The sequence below is a fragment of the Zootoca vivipara genome, chromosome 15 (genome assembly GCF_963506605.1).
Source record: "Zootoca vivipara chromosome 15, rZooViv1.1, whole genome shotgun sequence".
Lineage (NCBI taxonomy): Eukaryota > Metazoa > Chordata > Lepidosauria > Squamata > Lacertidae > Zootoca > Zootoca vivipara.
In genome coordinates this window covers 7594305-7616068 of record NC_083290.1, presented here as the reverse complement: position 1 = coordinate 7616068, position 21764 = coordinate 7594305, and the positions used below count along the sequence as shown (strand labels likewise).

At 47.2% G+C, this 21764-nt stretch overlaps 1 protein-coding gene and 1 long non-coding RNA gene across 8 annotated transcripts in view; one reads left to right on the top strand and one right to left on the bottom strand.

Moving 5' to 3' along the window:
• CUEDC1 (CUE domain containing 1) overlaps positions 1-21764 on the bottom strand; it is a 65795-nt gene that overhangs the window by 35812 nt on the left and 8219 nt on the right. For all 7 annotated transcript variants that reach the window (XM_060283093.1, XM_060283092.1, XM_060283089.1 and 4 more), the window contains exon 2: positions 6095-6219. The gene's annotated coding sequence lies outside the window, so the exon portion shown is untranslated. The remainder of the gene's footprint in view (positions 1-6094; positions 6220-21764) is intronic.
• The window catches only part of LOC132593242 (uncharacterized), a 329416-nt gene continuing 324396 nt past the window's right edge, over positions 16745-21764 (top strand). Inside the window, exon 1 of the long non-coding RNA XR_009558600.1 lies at positions 16745-16793. This is a non-coding gene — a long non-coding RNA (uncharacterized LOC132593242). The remainder of the gene's footprint in view (positions 16794-21764) is intronic.

Below are 21764 nucleotides of genomic sequence, written 5' to 3'. Positions count from 1 at the left end.
GAAGGGAGGACGGCGAGAATGTGAAAGCAATACTCAGTGCTTTTGTAACACAGAAACCGGGATGCGGGCAACTCAAAGCCTGCTTCACTAACACAAAGCCGGCATAAAGCAGGATTATCAAACACCAACACCGAACCAGTTAGCTGATGGTGGGGGGGGGAGCTGAATCCTCCTCAATTTGGGTGCATGAGGGGGTACCATGTATGGAACTGACTCACACACCCAAATCTGAACAAAGCAGGATTGAACTTCCTGTCCAACAGGTGAAGAGTGGAACGTCTACTCATGTGTGCCATTTGCCCCCACCTCCACGAGTGTCAATCACATCAAATGATTGAGAGGTTGGTGGGCCTACCCCTTGCCAAAGTTGGCCCATTCTGTGGCAAGGGAAGTAACAATTTGGAGCAGGGTTTCATCAACCCTGCTTTTGTTGTCTACACCCTTCTAACTTCTAGGTTACATCACAGCAAAGCATTATATGTAGGCCTGCCTTTGAAGACAGCCTGGCAACTGCAGCCAAACTGCTGACCAACAGAAGATGGTCTGAGCACATAACACCAATTCAGGCATGACCACACTAGTTTCCACTTATCTGGGCTCAGTTCAAGTTTTGACCTACAAAGTAGCTCAAGACCCAATACCGCAAGGACCGCATCTTTCCGCATGAACCAACCGAGACCCCCATTAGTCACCAGAGGCCATTCTCTCTCATTTCCCCTCCAAGGGAGTAGAGAGGGTGTCAACACAAGAATGGGCCTGCTCAGTAGTGGCCCCCTGCTTATGGAATGTTCTCCCCAGCGAGACACACTTGGCGCCATCATTACCTGTATCTGGACGCCAGGCAAGAACATTTCTTTTCCACCAGGCCTTTGACCTCCTCCTTCAGTAAGCAGAATGTCTTAGCCCTGCCTCTTTATAAATGTGAATGCATTTTAGCTTTTACTCCATTTTACCTTTACCTAGGTTTTAGTGTATGTATGTAAGTAAGTCTCTTTGAATTAAGTTTAGTAAACAAAGTGGCAGGTAAGTTCAATAAATAATAATGTTAGAATAAAAAAAGGTGCCAGAACTCCATACTGAAGTGTAGCAACAGAAAAAGCCCACTGGCACTAATACACATGCAATTTAAAGGAGGCAAACATTTAGCCAATCCATCCAATTGATTAATTAAAAGCATCCTGATTGACTAAATGTCTGCACCTTATTCACAGGGCAATGACTGTGGGATTAAAAAAAAGCACCATCCTGTGTGATTATTTTACTGCAAGAACCTACAAAACAGGTTCAAAATTGCAGTTGTCCAGGGATGGGTGAGGTGGGGAACAAAGCAGTGAGATGGGAAGGGTTGGAATGTGAGGAAGTGGCTTTCATGTTCTAAGTATGGGTACCTTACTTAAACATCAAAATGAGTCTTTGCTATACAGTAGTTTTGCCTGCTAAACTTAACAGGTAGGCAGCTACCTAACGAAATCTCCCCATTCCTTGATGGCCTGGGAATCTCTCCCCCTGGCCTTTGGAATGAGACATCCATCAGAGCGTTTTCACCTGCGGTGCATCTACAAACACTTATATATCTAAACGCGGACCTGGGAGTTTAGCTGAGCCAGAAGCAGCCTAAGCCATGAAGCGCGAGGGAAGAGGGAGGGGCAATGTTGCTCTCTGAGAATCTAACAATGCAGAAACAACCATTTTTCTGCCTGTTCTGGGGAGCCTTCCAATAAGTGGCACCGCACAAGCTTTGCATGCAAAAGGTCCTCGGTTCAATTCCCCAGCTGCGAAAGAGACTCCTGTCTGAAACCCTGGAGGGCTGCTCTGATGACAATACGGAGCCAGATGGAGCAATGGTCCGACTAGGAATAAGGCAGCTTTCCTATGTTCCCCGAGGATCCAATAAATCATCAGAGCTCTCTTGTACAAAAGGAAATAGGACCTTGTAGCTCTGACTGTGGAATTTCTCACAAATCATAAAGGCAATCCATTTAAGCTATTTATATAGTGCCGCCCCGTACATTGGGCCTGTTCCTCATGACGGCGGGCCTTCGAAGATCCAAGAGCTTTGGGTTGTCCTCAGCCAGCAGCATTTCACGGGGAGGGGAGGTGGGTTGCAGTATAATGTGCAATTAAAGCCGCCACTTCTTAATCACACCAGTGGGTCAATTGCTGCTCAGACCTCCCCAGGCTCTACGCCGCAAAGTTATCCCACAGAGTGCAGAAGGGAACCGTGCCTTTGACATCTCTCTCTCTCTCCCCCAAGGCCTCCACAGAAGGCCTTGAAAGGCAGGAGGAGGGGTGTGTGTGTGTGTGTGTGTGTGTGTGTGTGTGTGTGTGTGTGTGTGAAAAGAGAAATAAACCACTATTGATTTGCCAAAGGCGAGGCAAAGGCAGAAAGACTGCATGTGTTTCTATGGAAACAGAATGTGTGCAGTTTGAAAAGAGTGAGGTGGTGGTGGGGGAGAAAGAAAACCCTCTCGTTTATGGGCACTGTAAATTATTTAAGCAGGACAAGGTTCTGTCCATTAAGGTCTAAGGGGAAAGATTTAAAGCTATTCATTATGCAGAGAGACACAACCTGCTTATTTCAGACCCACCGGCCTAATGCTTGGGAAGCAGAAGGCAAAGTCGTTTAGGTCTTACATTATTGGCTTATCAAAATAATAATAATAATAATAATAATAATAATAATAATAATAATAATGCCCTGCTTGCAAAAAAAAAACACCCTGCGGCATTAAACAGTAAGCACACAATATGGAAAACCACATTAAAAAAAAACACCAGCGTAATAATAATACAAAAATGCACAACAATACGCATTTTCTATTGCCACAAGTGAAGCTGTGTCCTTCTGCACTTAATAAGTCAATAAGGTGAAAGAAAGTGTTGGGGGAGGAGCCAGAAATGGGGTGGATCCTGAGGCAAAGGATCCAAAATGGCACCTTCCACATGGTGGCAAAGATTTAATAACCAAAGGGTGGTATCCAATTGGACCTACTCGCCCACTAAAACGAGTAGACATGGCTAAGGCCCCATCTGCACTGTACATTTAAAAATGCATTATAGTAGGCCCAGTGAGGGGTGCGGTTAGGGACAGGGCATGGCCTGGAAACATTAGAAAGAACTTCCTGACAGTAAGAGCTGTTCGGCAGTGGAATTTGCTACCAAGGAGTGTGGTGGAGTCTCCTTATTTGGAGGTCTTTAAGCAGAGGCTTGACAGCCATATGTCAGGAATGCTTTGATGGTGTTTCCTGCTCGGCAGGGGGTTGGACTGGATGGCCCTTGTGGTCTCTTCCAACTCTATGATTCTATGAAAGGAGGCCTAAGGGCCAGATAGAGAATACTGGATGGTCACATCTGGCCCTGAAACTCAGGTTGCCCATCCCTGACAACATGAAGCTAGCCTCACTCCTCTTTTGACAGACAGAAAACGTGCAGCTAATTTGTAAAGATAAGTGCTGGGGCTCACATCCATGTTGAAGCCCCTCCCCTGAAAGCCCCTCTCCCAAATAAAATAAAAGGCACTCCACACATTATTACACCACACATTCCAAGTCACAGCAACTCTTTTAATGCTGTGATTGAACTCTGGCTCATATTTCACAACAATAGATAGGTTTGGGGGCTTAGTCGGCATTGCCAAGAGTGAATCAGGTCTTCAAAAGAAGCCTATGGAACAAACAATCCTCCTACTGTCTTGCAAATAGAAATGGCTCATAGCGGGGGTGTTTTTTTAAATGAAAAAGGGTTTATCCCATGCATCTGGGTTTGGTTTATTTCCTGGAGAGACAGCCAACATATAAAGCTATTACAGCAGTTATAGTCCCATCTTTGGGTAGCATGCAGCTCTTAAGAGAAAAGGCAAGGCTCTATAGAAGAAGGCAGTTCTAAGAGGTTCCTTCCCCCCCCCCCCCACTTTCAGATTTCCTCATTCAACAAACCGTCCATGTTCCCCAGCAGAGCCGACTGGTAAAACTAAGCTGGTTTTATAGAACCAAGCCCCATCTTCTAATAAGCTCCAAATTTCCCATCTTCCCTCTCCCCTCCCACACTGATCATCAAGGCCGAGAGCACACAGCTTTAAAAATGGTCAAAGGAAAAGAAAACAAACAAAAAAAGTAGAGTGAATTTGAAGATCCTGTTTCTCTAGGCGTAGGAAATCTGACAACCTCCTATTGATCTTCTCTTGCTGACATGTGCACCCATGTTGAGATATTATAGGAAGCCCGGTTCTATCGTAATTGCTGCTTCGTGGCAAACCTCCACGATCTCCAACTGTTGCTGCTTGACAGGTACAAGCGTCTGCTTTCTCACCCTGTGCAACAGCTGCTAGAGCCCAGCAAATGCTGGAGCATCCTGTCCAATTGCACCTATGTGGCAGGTTGCCCTACCAGCTCTCTCGTTCCATTGGTGGAACAGTTCATCCTTGCTGGAAGGAGAAATCACAGAAAGATGGGCATCCGAAACACCAGGCAAAGATGCAGCCAGTTAACTTGACTAGGACTAGGTTAAGCCAGGATGCTTTCTCGGTGCTTTTTTTTTCTGGGAGGGACGCAGGGGCATGCGTACCCCTAAACATTTTGTGAATCTTTGTACTTTTGTCCATTTACTGTATTTATTTTCCCCGATTTAAACTATAAAATCGGGATTTTCTTGAGTCAAAATGAGAGAACCCCTAAACGTTTTTTTAAGAAAGAAAAAACCACTGCGCTTTGTTTTAGGGGTTCTCCTAACCAGTCTGGTTGCTGTTGTTTTCATTTTGATTATGTATTTTATGGTTTTATGTTCTAATTTTATCCTTGGAACTGACTTGCAGGTATAGAGCAGTATATAAACTCAAAAACTACTACTACTACTACTAATAATAATAATAATAATAATAATACTACAGGAGCCCAGAGTGGCTGGGGAAACCCAGTCAGATGGGCAGGGTACAAATAAATTATTATTATTATTATTATTATTATTATTTATTATTTATTATTATTATTACAGTGGTACCTCGGTTTACAACCACAATTGGTTCCATAAGTCTGTTCATAAACTGAAGCGTACTTAAACTGAAGCGAACTTTCCCATTGAAAGTAATGGAAAGTGGATTAATCCATTCCAGACGATGAAAAACACCCCCTAAGGCAGCAATTTAACATGATTTTTACTGTCTACCAAGACCATTGATACATAAAATGAAGGCAATAATCAATGTACTGTACTATAAAATAATTAAAGACAGTATTGTAGATGAAAAAAAATAAACATTTATTTTCCTTACCTAACTTTGGGGCTGGGAAGCTACCTGCTGGGCATCCTGTGGGGCAGTTGTGGAGATGGCAGGCGACCTTGGCTAGGAAGGGGGACGCCGCTGCCTCTCCTTACGGTGAGTGAGGTGAGGGGTGCTCGGGTGGCAGCGGGAGCAATCAGCGGTGGTGGCAACGGCGGCAGAGTGAGGGGCGGGCGCAGCGACGCAGCCCAGTCCGAGCCGGCTCCTCCGGGCCCGTCCTCCGAGCCCGTTCTCTTTCTCTCTCCGGGCCTTCGCGAAGGCATCGGAGCGTCCGCGACTGGGCTGCAGCCACAGAAACACTCCGATGCCTTTGCAGAGGCCCAGAGTGAAGGAGCGCCTCCGTAGGCCTTGGAAACCTCGGGTTACTTACTTCCAGGTTACAATTGTTCGTAAACCGAAAATTCGTAACCCGAGGTGTTCGTAAACTGAGGTTCCACTGTATTATTGTTATTACTATTGCCATTACCATTACAGCTTCCAATGATTCTTTGGTGGAAGCCCAGACTGTCCAAAGCAGTATGATCCTGCTTTAGACGTGTGGTGCAGATGTGGTCCTGGAATCGTGGTGGCAGATCACACCACAACGGAGAGGTAGCCAGAGATCCACATTTCCTCTCCCAACAAGTAAATCATAAGCCTGCAGATTGGGGGACTGTGGGTTTTTCATTAATTTCCAAGTCCTTGGCATTTTAAAGAAAGCATTAGCGAGTGACGACGACACTAGGGCCCCCCAGGCCCACGCTGATTTGTTGGCATAACCAGATCATCGTTTGGGGGAGGGGAAAGAATAGGGATTATAAATATTGATGAGGCAATTACCTTCAATTAGCACTGGCTGGCTGGCACCCCTTAGGAATCTACTTGGAACGATGCCCGCTTCCTGCTTGTTGACTGCTTTCCACTCAAGCTGGAGCGTGAAGGCCCATTCTTCAGAGACGGCAGCACTGAAACAGAGAATATCCTTTTTAAAAAGTGGAGGTTCCAAGGATTGGGGACCTGGGACATTCGGCATGTCCTGGTGTGTGCTGGAAGCACTGTGCAAATAAGTTAACGGCAGTAACAATACGATTGCACACACATCTAAACATGGAACAGTTCCAGAATATGGATTGTGCAGCTTCCTTTCGAGCAATGAAGCAAGGCAATGCTTCACGTGAGGAGCTTTAGATTTCTGGGTCTTTTCTCAAGATAGCTCTGACATACAATGGGGCAAAAAAATGTGCTCAACATTAAGCAACAAATGCACCCATAAAATGAGCAAACCCACTGCCAGGTGTTGGGGCGAGGGATCGTTAAACGCCGACCAGAAAAACACAAAAGTGCTTCCTATTTCTGCACATTAAAGCTATTTCTGCACACGAAGACGTCACAAACGGTGTTGCTTTCTCATCGCCCCTCAGTTATTCACCACCTCCTCAAATATTAATGTTTGCAGACTGCCAGCGTTCGATATGTGCCAGGAAAACCGGTTCCCCAGGGTTGGAAACTATCGCTGTGTCCCCATCCTCAGCCTGCTTGTGGTAACTGGGACTAGGCCTCAGTCCTTGTGGTGTAAAGGAGCCACTTCATGGAGCACAAAAATCTATCTTCTCAGAGTCACAAAGCTGCACAACAAAAGCAGAGCCCAGAAGATTTTGCAGGCCTTGCCCACAACACAAAGCTCCCAGAGTGAAGAGCATGGGTAGTCAAACTAAGGCCAGGGGGCCGGATCCAGCCCAATTGCCTTCTAAATCCGGCCTCCGGATGGTCTGGGAATCAGTGTGTTTTTACATGAATAGAATGTGTCCTTTTACAGTGGACCCTTGGGTTACGTTACCTTCAGGTAACATAACTTTCGGGTTGCAAACGTGGCAAACCCGAAGTGTATACTTCCGGGTTTCGCCGCATGCGCAGAAGCACTCTATTGCGCCACACACATGCGCAGAAGCGGCGCCTCATGTTGCGGACTTTTCGGGGTACATAAGGTCCCCCGGAACAAATTAAGTTTGTATCTGGAGGGTCCACTGTATTTAAAATGCATCTCTGGGTTATTTGTGGGGCATAGACATTTTTTCCCCAAAAATATAGTCCGCCCCCCCCCACAAGGTCTGAGGGACAGTGGACCAGTTCCCTGCTGATAAAGTTTGCTGACCCCTGGTGAAGAACATCCCCCGAGGCCAGGGCTTTATAGGGGCTGGTGGCCTGGGATTGGGCCCTCAAGAGTCAGCTGACAGTGTCCAGGCAAACTGGAACTGCAGCCTAGATGGCGCCCTCGATGCCCAAATAGGTACAGTACCTATTTGGTTTACAACCATAATCCACTCCGGGGGTCCGTTTGTAAACCAAAACAGGTTGTAACCCAAGGCACGCTTTCGCCAATGGGGCCTCCAAAAATAAATTTGTTCGTAATCCCCCCAAAATGGGTTGTGTCAGGATCGTGAGGTGGTTGCTCACGAGTAACGACGCTAAACTCCAACCTCCCTCTCTGAGCCCTCCGGTCAAAGGTGGTGCGAGGGCTCCAACCCAGCATCTTCGAGCCCTCTCCTCTCCGTGCTGACCACCTCCCTCTCCCCCCTACTGGATGTTTGGCTGCCTTCCCGACTGGACAGGGTGCTGCTGGAAAGGGGGGGCCAGGGCTCCCTGTAACTCGATCTCCTTTCCTCCTCCTCCCGCAGACTCTGGGGACGTCCCTTGACAGGTTGTACTCCAAAAAAAGGTTGCAAATCGGGACACCCACTTCCGAGTTTGACGTGTTTGTAATCCAAAACGCATGCAAACCAAGAAGAAAATGCAAATGGCGTGCCCTACCGACTACCAGTAGGACCTGGGAGAGCAGGGTTCAAATCCCCACTCTGATATGAAGCTGGTGGTATAGAAGTGTAATAAATAATTAAAATGCAGAATAGGAGTTTTCCAGAATTACAGATTTTAAGAATATGGTTGGGAATAGGATTCTACCGAACTTCCTATGGCAAAAATCACGGCATATCATAGCAGGAGCTATCTTTTTCACGACCTGCGATGAGACAGCCATCGCCCCAGAAGAGGACATGCAAATATTTAAAGGTGATCTTCTAAATAAGCCATTGTGGGTTGCGAAAGGGAGCGTTCAGGCTTTTGACCTTCTAGAGAACTCCACCTGGTAATGAGTTCTGTGTAACACAAACGCCTACATCCTGCTCCCTCCGCTGATAAAATAAAGTCAATAAAAAAGAGATCATCTTACCTAGAGTGCATTGCATATGCCCATAAGGGGGAGTGGGAATCCCTCTGCATTTCTCAGATGGAGGAGGCTAGATCATTGACTAAGCCATATGCAAATGAGGCAGAGGGGATTAAAAAGGGACGGAATCATACCAGCTGTCTGCAAAAGAACCATTAATTAAAGGGGCAGCGCTGATACATGCTTTAATTAAAGCTCTGAAGACAACAGAAGGGATATATTCCAGGTCGTGGAGGCAGGTCCATTGCAGTAAATGGGGCACTCATTCTGCCCACAACCCACAACCCCTGCCTGCCTCTATACTTGCAACCACTCCAGGTGGTAGCACTGCCTGTCAGCTTTCTCCTCCTAAGTTTCCATCTTGCCCATATAAAACTTAGCAAGGGAGGAGGTGGGGAGAGAAAATTCGCCATTGGCTCTGTCTCCGCCTACTGTTTGGGCCTTCTGACCCACCAGTCCCAATGGACACTAGGAATGCCGGGGGGGGGTGAAGAGATTAAATTCAGTTGCAGGTAGCCGTGTTGGTCCGACGTAGTCGAAACAAAAAATAAATTTAAAAAATCCTTCCAGTAGTGTTAGGGAAAATTATTGGGGGGGGCACCCAAACGAGGCTTCATATGGGAATCAAGATTGGCACCAATGCCCTCAAGGGGACCCCGTCTGATCCTACAACACCACTCTAGTATCGCACCAACACGAACCCCTCAAGATCAAGCCCTGTGTAACAAAGGCTCCCTTTCCTACCCTTTCTCTGTTGCCTGAGACTCTATGTAACCATATTTATTTATGAATGAATTGTTGTTGTTTAGTCGTTTAGTCGTGTCCGACTCTTCGTGACTCTTCTCCTCCAGCACCATAATTCAAAAGCATCAATTCGTGTATCTGTACTGTATTTCTAAATGAAACCCCCTTTTGCGACTGGCCAAGGGCTCTCAGGGATGCAGGGAACAGCCATAATCCTTTAAGCAAGAGGTCATGTAGCCAGGGTGGTGCTCCTCTGCATATCCATAATGCATTCAGGTACCATCTCCTGCCATTCCCAACCCTCTGAAGCCAGAGGCAATACACACACCTGGACCCATTGTTTTTCCCCCGCCAGGTACTCAAGGATCCCCTCCCAGATACTTACTGGTACTTGCTTATCAATGCCCTGGGACATCATGCATTGTTACCTTATGTTAATCCTGTTTACCTCCTGTTTACCTGTATGCTAATGCCCCTTGCACCTTCCCCTTTTCTGACGTTTTACCCTGTCACAAGTGATGTATGTATGATGCTTTCGATGTGCATTATGGGAGGGTGGTGGGAACTTTTAAAAGTTCTTGCAGCCCTGTTCACGGTGTTCAGTCTGGCATTGAACCTGCTGCGCAGTAATAAACCTTGCTGTTTGCTCCGGATCGTGGCTGGACTCCTTCCTTTTATACTCCGCAACGACCACAGGCCCTTGCCTGATGAGCTGGGTGGCTGAGCATTCTCGCACCCAGGATTTTGCCCTACCAAGTAACACCTTAGAGACCAACTAAGTTTGTCATAGGTATGAGCTTTCGTGTGCATGCACACTTCTTCAGAATCTGAAGAAGTGTGCATGCACACGAAAGCTCATACCTATGACAAACTTAGTTGGTCTCCAAGGTGCTACTAGATTAAATTCAGTTTGCATTTAAAGGCAAACATACCTCATTCATGCTTTCCAAAACACTATGCAAACCAAAACACAGGCATCTTCCAAATTCGTACTTCTCTGAACATGGCAATACAGTTCTCCAGCCAAGTAATGTGTGCAAAAATGCATGTACTGAGTAAAGTGAAAACAATGAGCCCCCAAAAAATATTGTATCGTGGGGAACTGCTTTTCAAAAATTAAAATTAGGCAAAACTGCAGGTAAATGTGTGCATTAGGTGAAATTCACACTAAAATGCTGATTAGTTTTCAGGAGGTCTTTTTTTAAAAAAAAAAAACCCCACCACAAATCATGTGGAAATGTGGAGAACTGAATTTAAGAGTGGGGAAAATTTGAGTATCGGAGAGAAACCAAAATTGACAGATCAGCCCATTCCCAGCGTTCAGAATAACATTTGTTATAAAATGCTGCTGGCTGTGTAGCAGACCCAAGGGGTGGCGGTGGTTGGACTGGGCACTTTTGCAATACACCCAACTGTAAGGAACATGTAACGGATTGTACAGCTGACCCAAAGACCTACCTTCTCTGATCCCACAGGACAAAACACTGGGCTAAGCTCCTTATCGAGCCCCGACCTGATACCCAATGCACTTTCAAGATAACAGAACACCTGGTCTCCAAACTAGGTAAACAGACAGCTGCTAGGAGACCAGTGTGATGAAAGAGGATTCCACCAGATTCCTCTGAGCCATCCCTCCAAGATTATAGCTCACCTTTCTTCCATAGAGCTCAAGCTGGCGTCCATGGATCTCCCTGACCCCATCTTATCCTCGCAACAACCCTGTGAGCCAGCGTCGGAAGAGGAGAAGGAGGTTCCGCCGAGAAACCCAGAAAGGGGAGGCGCAGCGGGAAGGAGGAGGAGGAGGAGCGACTTCCTGCTCCCCCCCCCAACGGAGCGGAAACCAGCAAAGGCAGCAGCCCACCGCCGGCTTGGAGCTCGGCAAAGCGCCGCTGCTGCCTTTGCCGGCTCGAGCTCCAAGCCGGCGGCGGGCTGCTGCCTTTGCTGGTTCCCGCTCAGTCGGGGCTCGGCAAAGTGCGCGCTTTGCCGAGCCCCGACTGAGCGGGAACCAGCAAAAGCAGCAGCCCGCCGCCGGCTTGGAGCTCGGCAAAGCGCCGCTGCTGCCTTTGCCGGCTCCCGCTCAGTCGGGGCTCGGCAAAGCGCGCGCTGCTGCCCTTGCCGGGTCCCGCTGGGTCGGGACTTGGCACGGCGTGCCCTGCCATACCGTACCAGCATGTCTTATTTTCGGGGTATGCCTTATATTTCGCCAGGTCTTGAAAATCCTGCCATGCCTTATTTTTTAGGGATGCCTTAAAATATGAGAAACACGGTATAGTCTGCTCAGCTGGGGGGAAACGGCAGCTGTCAGAGACGAGTTACAGCTAGCTTAGGGGAGGTAAAGAACACTGCAAGAATTTGAATGGAAGTGTCTCCTAAATCACCTTCCATATTTCTTTGGAGGTGCTCCCAAACCCTCCACAACAGATCCTTGCAGGATCCTAAAACCTGTGCTGCCTTGCAGGATACCTTCAGGAGATGAAAAGGCTAAGGAGTAAGCTAGGGGCGCCATATTTCAAACAGTGAAAATACAGACAGAAAATATTCACGGAGAACAAAACTATCAATGGCTTCCAGCCACGACAGCTAGTTTCTCCCTCGGAGGCAGTATGCCCAGTATGCATCTGAATGCCCAGTATGCAAGAGTCGAAGGAGCGGAGAGTGCTGTTAGGCTCAATTGCTGCTTGTGGGCTTCCCATAGGCTCATCTGCTTGGCCACTGTGAGAATTGGATGATGGACTAGAGGTAGCCACGGGCCTGGATCCAGCAAAACTCGTTGTGTTTGAATTTGTCTGAAAAAACAGCTAGTTTGGGGAAATGGTGAGGAATTGGTAAACACGCACACACCACAATCCTGCATGTCAGAATGACAATGGTATATAGAACATTCAGAAATGCAGGGTTTAATATCTGCAAGGCAATTTTTGGGGGGGTGGGGGGGGAGTAGTGGTCAGCTTCACACATTCTTAACCACCCAAGAGCCCAGGAGCGGAATGAAAATAAAAATCTTAAAAGAATGCCCTTTTGCTCATCTCATACATCCCTGTTTGCTTTCTCCTGTTGCCACCAACAACCCCATTAAGACTCGTTCTTCCCTGCTTTCCAAAAGCCTTCTGTGTTTTTTACACCATGTAGCCAAGTATCATGAGGTTTCACGAAAGGCCAAGACAGTCACCAGTTTTGTTTTGTTTTGTTTATTTTCTGTTTGCACGTTACCAAGCAGGAAGTGGCCCAAAGCATTTGATTGCCTGAGATTGGGGGTGGGGGTGGTGGAGCTGCCTTACACAGAGTCAGAACATTGGTCCATCTAGCTCAGTACTGTCTACACTGACCGGCAGCAGCTTTCTAAGGTTTTCAGAATGGGGACATTCTCCAGTCCTAATTGGAGATGCCTGGGATTGAACCTGGGTCCTTCTGCAGGCAAAGCAGATGCTCCACCACTGAGCTACAGGGGTATGGTGGACCAGATGGTGTCCCCGTTCCATGTATGGAAGCTGACTGTACTGGCAATTGAATCTTACTTCAACACTGGCAATGGAACAGCAGTAGGCATCAACTGCCCACTGGAGGTGTAGGGAACCTTCAAATGCTAGGGATGCTGGGAATTGTAGTTCAGCTAAATCTGAAGGGCCAAAGGTCGCCCACATCTCACCTAAGGGTAGGGCTGGCCCCATTTATCAACTGTTCTTCCAAATCAGTCCCCAACAGCTGCTCAAGGATGCTGCTCACTAAAGCTGGGCCTGTACTGGGGAAAGACAATTCTGCCCATTTTGGTTTCTCATTTCCCCCTCCTAAACTTCAGTTCAGTTCTCCCCGTTGTCACATTGCTTGACGATTAAAGAGTCTGCATAAAAAGCCACCTAATGACACTCAAGTAATTTGCAAGTAATTTCTTCCAAGTTAAATACATCTTCTTACAGCATTTTGCATTAATGCAACAAGCACTTGTGAGCATATCCTTCTCTGATACATGCTTTTTATATACAATATGCATTTGGGGGGATAGGGGTTGGAGGAGTGCATCACAAAATTCAGAAAAGGGTGGCTGCGTTTCAGTGTGGCAAGTGAGAAATTGGGTAGGTACACATTCAAAAGCAAACGGAACAAATTTCTACCCCATCCCTGGCCTGTACTCAGATCTCTGAGGCTCTATTACACCTTTAATAAAGAAGTGGTTCCTTCTATTAAGGAACCAATGATTTCTCCCCAACCTGTGCTCATTGCAATCTGCGCTGCTTCTATTCCACTACAATTCGGTTTCCACTAAAACCCACATTATTCATCTCACTGCTGTGGCTGAAAACTTGTGTATTTAATTATGTGATTAATTAGCTTAAATGCAATTAGCTTAAATCCCTTCCCTGGAAGGGAAATGTCAAAAACAATGCAGAAAATAATGTGATTTTTAAGGCAAAGATACATGTGGGGGGAATGGTAAAGAACAGGCATCCCCAAACTTCGGCCCTCCAGATGTTTTGGACTACAGTTCCCATCATCCTTGACCACTGGTCCTGTTAGCTAGGGATCATGGGAGTCGTAGGCAAAAACATCTGGAGGTCCGCAGTTTGGGGATGCCTAGTATAGAATATTTCTGCAACAGATGTAAGGCAGAACAGAGAATGGTGCCTTATTACATCCCCGGTGGTAAGGAGCCTGCAGCCCTCCTAATTTTGCTGGCCTCCAACTCTCACCATCCATGACACTGGTAGGGAGTGATGGGAACTGTAGTTCATGAGCATCTTGGGGGGGGGCACAGATTCCTCACTAGTGTAGAAGATACTGAGCTAGCGTGGACCAGTCATCTGACTTGGTCCTTAAGAGAGCATCTTATGCAATAGCACTACAGCGGGCACGTGCGTTTTATTACAAAGGCAATGCCAGCCTTATAATAATCATTGCAGTAGCCTGGGTTGTGCTTTAAGAAAGGAGGGGGACAGACAGCGTTTGCTGCCAGGCGGGAGGCAGAAGGGAAGCAACCTGTGATGCGATTTCGGAAACCTGCCTGGCCAATTGCATCCGCGCCCAGAGATCCCTTCGAGGCAAGAGAGCGGTGCAGCAGGTACCCAGAGAAAGCAACAAGCTGTCTACAGACAACGGCGCTCACTGCTATGCGAACACATAAGCTGTCCCTGCAGGGCTGCCGGCTGACAAGGTTGCCATCGAGTGGGATTGCTCAGGCAGTCGTCTCCGGTTCCCCAGGATTTGTTTTTTTTAAAAAAAGGATACCAGCTGCTGACATGAATTATCTACTCATCCTCCACAGCAGCTGGCCCAGCGCTAGAAGGGTAGGGAGCTTAGGAATGGAAGGGGGAGGGGGAGAGATAGAGTGAGCCAATGTGTTATACATACATAGAGGGCTGGGGATGCTTCAAAAAGCCAACTTTGGCATCAGTGGTTGGGACACACACACACCCTGGATTTTTACCCCTTTCCTTCATCACGCAATTCTGTATCCAGGGCAGCTGTTTATCAGCTCCATCTGGTACGCAGGCTGAGACCCTACCTGCCCGCGGACTGTCTCGCCAGAGTGGTGCATGCTCTAGTAGTTATCTCTCGCTTGGACTACTGTAATGCGCTCTATGTGGGGCTACCTTTGAAGGTGACCCAGAAACTACAATTAATCCAGAATGCGGCAGCTAGACTGGTGACTGGGAGCAGCCGCCGAGACCACTTAACACCGGTCTTGAAAGACCTACATTGGCTCCCAGTACGTTTCCGAGCACAATTCAAAGTGTTGGTTCTGACCTTTAAAGGCCTAAACGGCCTCGGTCCAGTATACCTGAAGGAGCGTCTCCACCTCCATCGCTCTTAAGTACTGAGGTACTATTTCTGGGTTAGCAGAGTTTGTAACCTGAAGCGTTTGTAACCCGAGGTACCACTGTAATCTATTAAACATTAAAAGCTTCCCTAAACGGGGCTGCCTTCAGATGTCTTCTAAAAGTCTGGTGATAGTTTTTCTCTTTGACATCTGGTGTGAGGGCATTCCACAGGGCGGGTGCTACTACTGAAAAGGCCCTCTGTCTGGTTCCCTGTAGCTTCAATTCTCGCAGCGAGGGAACCGCCAGAAGGCCCTCGGCACTGGACCTCAGTATCCGGGCAGAACGATGGGGGTGGAGACGCTCCTTCAGGTATACTGGTATATGTTTTGCACTTGGTTGTCTAGTATTGCGTATGAAACATAAAAAGCAGCCTGCTCCCTTACCGCCAGACTTTTTGTCAAATTCAAAAAATCCACCTGGACAGAAATTTTACCCCTGGAAAAGTGAACCTGTCCTGGAAAAGGAGGACCTATGGCAACTAACTTTGAGAACCTAAAGAAGAAAACTCACTTGATCCAGGGACAGTCCACACTTATATTGGCCTATTCCTACCTCTTTTCTTAATTATGACACACACCATTCATAACCTAAGAATATTATTCACAACTGTGAGCAGGACAGTAGGGTGGGGTAAATGAAGACAAGCTGCAACAATTAACTGTAAAGCTTTTCACTGCTCCTGCTCAGGCTGCACAGGAAAAAAACATTTTGGTTCCTGAAATTCATTCAGATTGGGCAGATAGAATAGAACAGATAGAATTCTACAGGGTGTGGCATTAGTGTGTGAAAACAGTCGAGATTCAATGATCCCCAGGCATGCATCTCCAGATGGTGGAGATGCCAGGCTGGGCCATCCTGGCACCCGGGCATCTTCACTTGGTTGCAAAGTGGCCAATAGTCAGGTACAAAGCGCACCTGGCTAATTTCGAACACTGACATCAGGGTTTCCTAGGCTTGCCATACTTGAGAAAATTCCTGACATGTCCCGGTTTCTGGGTGTGAAAATGGCATCGGGGGGGAATTTTGCCGAATTGGCAAAATGTCAGGGGAAACCCAAAAGCTTGAAAGCTCCAAAAGCTTTGGTTTCCCCAAAAATGCTCAAAATGGGGGGGGGGGAGAGAAAGAAAGCTAGTCTTGGTCTCCTCCGCTCAATCCCTCGGAGCCTGTCCTTGCATGCAGGTGAAATCCCTCAGGACTCCCTAACTCACTGAGGGCTTGGGACCCACCTGCTGACTTCACCTGGTTTAGCCAGCCAATCAAAGCAGTTTTCTGGGGGTGTGGCCACTGTCACATGCTGACAGCTTCTAGGAGCCACAGGTGAGAGCTGAGTGCAGGATGGGGGACCAAAGTTTTCAAGTTTGATCAGCAGTGAAAAGTTTTGCCTGCTGATTTCTGCACTGTTAAATTGTCTCTGTTAAAAACACAGAAGCAGGTCAGGTTACATTTTTGCTGATCAGTTGGCTACCCTGTCACTCAGTGAGTTCTTAGATCAGGGTTTCCCAAACTTGGCTCTCCAGCTGTTTTCGAACTACAATCCCCATCATCCCTGAACACTGGTCCTGTTAGCTAGGGATGATGGGAGCTGTAGTCCAAAACAGCTGGAGAACAGAGTTTGGTCTACACCAGGCCTAGGCAACCTTGGCTCTCCAGATGTTTTGGAACTACAACTCCCATGATTCCTAGCTAACAGGGCCAGTGGTCAAGGATCATGGGAGTTGTAGTTCCAAAACATCTGGAGAGCCAAGGTTGCCTATGCCTGGTCTACACTGTCTGGCAGCAGCTCTTCAAGGAACATTCCCATCTGTATCAGGAGAGGTGCTCTACCACTGAACAGTGGCCCCTTGAGTAAGACCCAAATGCCAAACACCAGCGTGCTGAACCGGCCTGGCTTTCCCAAACTGGTAATGATGAGCACTTACTGTTCACAACCCTAACCCTTCGGAAAGCTATCTAATTAGACTTTAATTTAATTCTGACCTGTTTTTAGGAGTAAATTTAATTATTGTTTGATTTTATACCAATGTTATATATCTGATGTTAGTCTCCCTGAGCCCGACTTCGGCTGGGGAAGGCGGGATAAAAATAAAAGACTATTATTATTATTATTATTATTATTATTATTATTATGCAAAAGGTGCACGCTACAGGACTTCTAGCCGATCAGATGATCAGGACAAGGGCTAATCAGAGCCTGAGAAAGGATTTGGCCACTCCATAGCTGAGCACCCCATGTGGGTGGGTGGGAAGCCCAAAAAGTCCACATCTGAATAAGGAAGCACTTGGCAGACCGGCAACCCCCAGGTCTCATCCGCCACAGTGAGCGTGTTGGCAAAAGCAAGAATGAGTGAGCCGTCGGCAACCAGAGAGGAAGTCCGGGTTTTGCCTTCAGATGAGGCAGGTCAAACATGCAGTTTGCAACAGCTGCATGCTGGAACTTGCTTGTTTGCAGCTGGAAAAATGAGGCAGGCCTGTTTTCCATGAAACGAAGGTGAATTCTACAGCCTGGCATGGATCAGGCCAAAGGAGCAAGACATTTTCATGGTTCAGGAGTGTGCAGAGAGCTGTACCACGCCCACCATCACTCAGTGTGTGTGTGTCCTGCGTCCCATCACTTAGAATAAAAATCCAATAAAATACGAAGATAGGAAACAAACAGAAATATTTAGGGTTGCCAGACTCAACAGAGGACAGGACTTCTGTGCCTTTAATTGCCCTGCTCTCTTTTGAGTCTGGAAACCTTAAAGAGAAACCAGCAGACCCTTTGTTTAATTTCCAAGCAAAGGGTCTGCTGGTTTCTCTCTAAGGTTTCCAGACTCAAAAGAGAGCGGGGCAATTAAAGGCACAGAAGTCCTGTCCTCTATTGAGTCTGGCAACTCGAGAAATATTGCAGTGGAGCAAGAGAGTGAAAACTCAAGGAAGCACAGCAACACAATGACGCTTGCATCAACTCCGTTTAAAAAATAAATGCATGCTACTTTAGATGGTCTGAGAAACCTGTAGCTCTCTTAAGACGCTGCAGGCCTACAACTCCCCTCATCCCTGACCATTGGCCATTGCTGGCTGGGGCTGATGGGAGTTGGAGTTTAAGTGGGTACCACCGCCTAAAAGTTTCATTCTCTCACCCTCCTGTCACCCAGGGCCTATGGAGAAAGGTCTTGGATGGTGATCCCAGTAAGCAGAAGTTACGGGAAAAGACAGAAGCTAAACTATCTCACAGGGTTGTTGTGAGGATAAGATGGGGACAGGAGGAGTCATAACACCAGCATGAGCTCCTTGGAAGAAAGGAGGAATATAGATGCAGTTTTCAAGCAAGTACTGTAAATGAATAAAAATTCAACCCAGGTGCCCCCAAGAGCATACGAATAGCCCTGCTAAGCTTTTACGTGAATTAATGTAGGGGCAAGATTCGAATTCGGGTTCTCCTAATTTGTACTTCAGTTTCTTGGCTACACAACAGCGACAGCAATAAAAACAACAACAAGAACCACTCTGCCAATCGTACGTACCCAGACGGGCTTACAAAAATGAGACATACGTTAAATAACACATCATACAATAGGACAAAAACCAAACAAAATTAAAATACCATGGAAAGCCGCAGTTAAATCATTACACTATGCTAACTCTACGACACACACACACACACAGCTGTCCTAATTACAGGATAAATGAAGAGTGACTCACACACAACCTAATCAACTGCCAGGGCCATTGCAAAGCTACCCAGAGAAATATTTATTTCTGTAGAACTTAACTCGATTTCCTGCTTCCCTCCCACCTACTGTGGAAACTTCGTAGTAAAGTTTTGGCCTGGATTTTTTTTTTTAATAGGAAAAACATGTAGCCCAACTCCTCCTCCTCACTAAAAGTAATGCAAGCCTGTGCACCGCCCCTTCTTTGTAAGCAATGGGGATTCTAGCACATTAAAATATTTGTGCTGAGCTATTACCACAGCAAACCCAGTTGTGTTGGCCATTTTTTTAAAAAATGCATAGCCAAACAGGTCCAGCTGTTTTGGGACTACAGTCCCCATCATCCCTGACCACTGGTCCTGTTAGCTAGGGATGATGGGAGTTGTAGTCCCAAAACAGCTGGAGGACGAAGTTTGGCCATCACTGAGCTAGGTGGTGATGAGAGCGCTCTGCAATATCCCTACAGATACCATTGTGACACCAGGTGATTGACAGGAGGGCAGCCCCACCCACCTGACAAACTTGGTCTGCAAGGACCACGAAATTTAACAATCTGGAGAGATTTCCTCATCAACTTGCCATCTTATCTCTTCAACTGGAGGTGCCAGGAATAAAAGCTAGGACTTTCTGCATGGATTGCACAAACTCTGGCGCAGAATTATGACTCCTCCCCAAGGACACATGTTGATACAATTGGATGGCCTTAATTCCACTCCTGGCCAGCCTCCTCTCAAACCAGCTTATGCCATTGCACCCATTTTACAGACTATTAACACCCATGTCTTGCATTTCCAGTTTGTCTCCAACCAAAGACATCAACGAGCCCTATGTGTTTTCTTATCTGCCTTGGTAGCTCAGTTGGTATGGCATTAGACCAGGGGTCCCCAAACTACGGCCCGGGGGCCAGATGCGGCCCAATTGGCCTGCCAATCCGGCCTGCGACGACCCCCGCCGCCCCCCGCCGCCCGCTCTTACGGCGCGCAGCGCGGCAGCGCTCTTCCGGGTCGGGAAAAAAGCGCCAAAAATCCTTTGTGCACATGCGTATGGGCCTCTCCCGACCCGGAAGAGGTCATTTCTGGTGTACTTCCGGGTCGGGGGAGGCCCATACGCATGCGCACAACGGATTTTCGGCGCTTTTTCCACCCTGGAAGCGCGCCGCCGCGCCAGTAAGCACACTCCCCCGCCCGCCGGCCCGCACAGGCGCGCACTCCCCCGCCCGCCGGCCCGCACAGGCGCGCACTCCCCCGTCCTCCGGCCCGCCGCGCGATCAGCGCGGTGGGAGCCGGCCCAAACGCCGGTAAGTCTGGGGACCCCTGCATCAGACTGTTAATCGTAGGGTTGTGGGTTCGAGACATATGTTGGGCAAAATATTCCTGGGTTGCAGGGGGCTGGACCAGATGACCCTTCTGACCCCTTCCAGCTCCACAAGTCTATGATTTTATGATGCACGATGAAATCTGAACTACTATGGCTATATTAAATTGCATCAATTGTTTTGATGAATTGGTTGTTCTTTGCTTTATATGCTACTGTGTTTTATATTATCGTGATTGCAATTATTGTTCTTTTACCGCTATTGTGATTATTGTGAGCAGCTTTGAGCACAACGTTCATCCTTGGAATACAAATATTAAATAAAATATTAAATCAAAGTCCACCCTGCAACTTTTGCCAGGAAGGGAGGAGGAAAAGACGTGAGAATGTTAATTCTGGACTCAACTACACTATTGCCTCTTACTTCGGATCCAGCATGCAACGTATAACCTCCTTGCCTATTAGAACAAGCTCGGAAAAATTAGAACCCATGTATTATTATCTACTTATTTAATGGGCTGCAATTCTGCCATTTGTGAATGACAACTGGAAACATTCTCACCTGGAATCACAGAATTTAAGAGTCAGAAGGTGAAATTCCCGAGGCAACAGGACTGAGAACAGGAAAATCTATCCATGGCCACTTCCTGTATCAATCAAGTGTGAATGCAGGGATTTTCTATGAGCGACAGAAAACACTAAGAATCTGCAACGAGGAGTTCCCAAGGGAATTTATTCCCAGTTCTGTGTATAAATTAAAGCTGAGGCACACTGGAAACAATACCGTACTTTATTTTAACAGACACTTTCAATGGTTTCACTAATAAAAGCACTTGGGATCAGTCGTAAACACTGTTACAGGCTTAAAAGAGAAATTTACTTACAAGTCTCTTCAACGAATCCATTCCTATGAAATCTAGTGCTCTCTAGAATGGTTTCTGCTCTACCCTGCCTGTAAAAAAACAAAAATGCCAAGCCACCTTTCCCTCTGCCTGAGGAATTCGCCATGTCTATCCTACCAACTTCCCAATCCAGGCCCTATCTTGCAGCTGAAATTAAACTTTTCCTAACTCTCTCCCTCCTGATTGGAGGTTTCCCATCCCAGCCATGATTGGCTAAGGGTCTCCAGACAGCTGACCCAACGTTCTGTCCAGTGTTAGAAATTAGCCAGGCACCAGATGCGTTTTACAACTGGCGTGGGTCCAATTATGACCACATAGAGATCTCTGGCTGGCCTCTCCAGCTTTCTTAAGCAGGTAAGCAGAAGGACTTAATGTATTTATTATCCCACCTTTTCCTCCAAGGAGCGAATGGCCCATCCCCACCCCTCAGGTAATTACTACAGTGTGAGGTAGGTTCAGAGGCTGTGACTGACTCCAAGGTCACCCAGTGAGCTTCATGGCCGAGCGCGGATTTGAACCCCGATCTCCCAGGTCGTAGTCCAATACTCTAACTGCTGCACCACACTGCCTTCCTAGAGCGCTTCCAATTCAGTAGGTGGGTGGCAGATAGTGATTTCCTGGGCTAGTCCCTGCCCTCCGCCTCCTTTTCCAGCACCGCAGATGAACTTCCGGAAGAGGAGGTCAAGGTTAAATTTTTCTTCCGTTTTTTTGGACCTGTTTCTGGACTCGCCCCATGGAATAACTAAAAAACGCCCGTCTTTTGCTCCCTTGACCAGCACAGGGGTGCAAAACCAGGACATTCGGGATTGGTAGGAGAAGAAG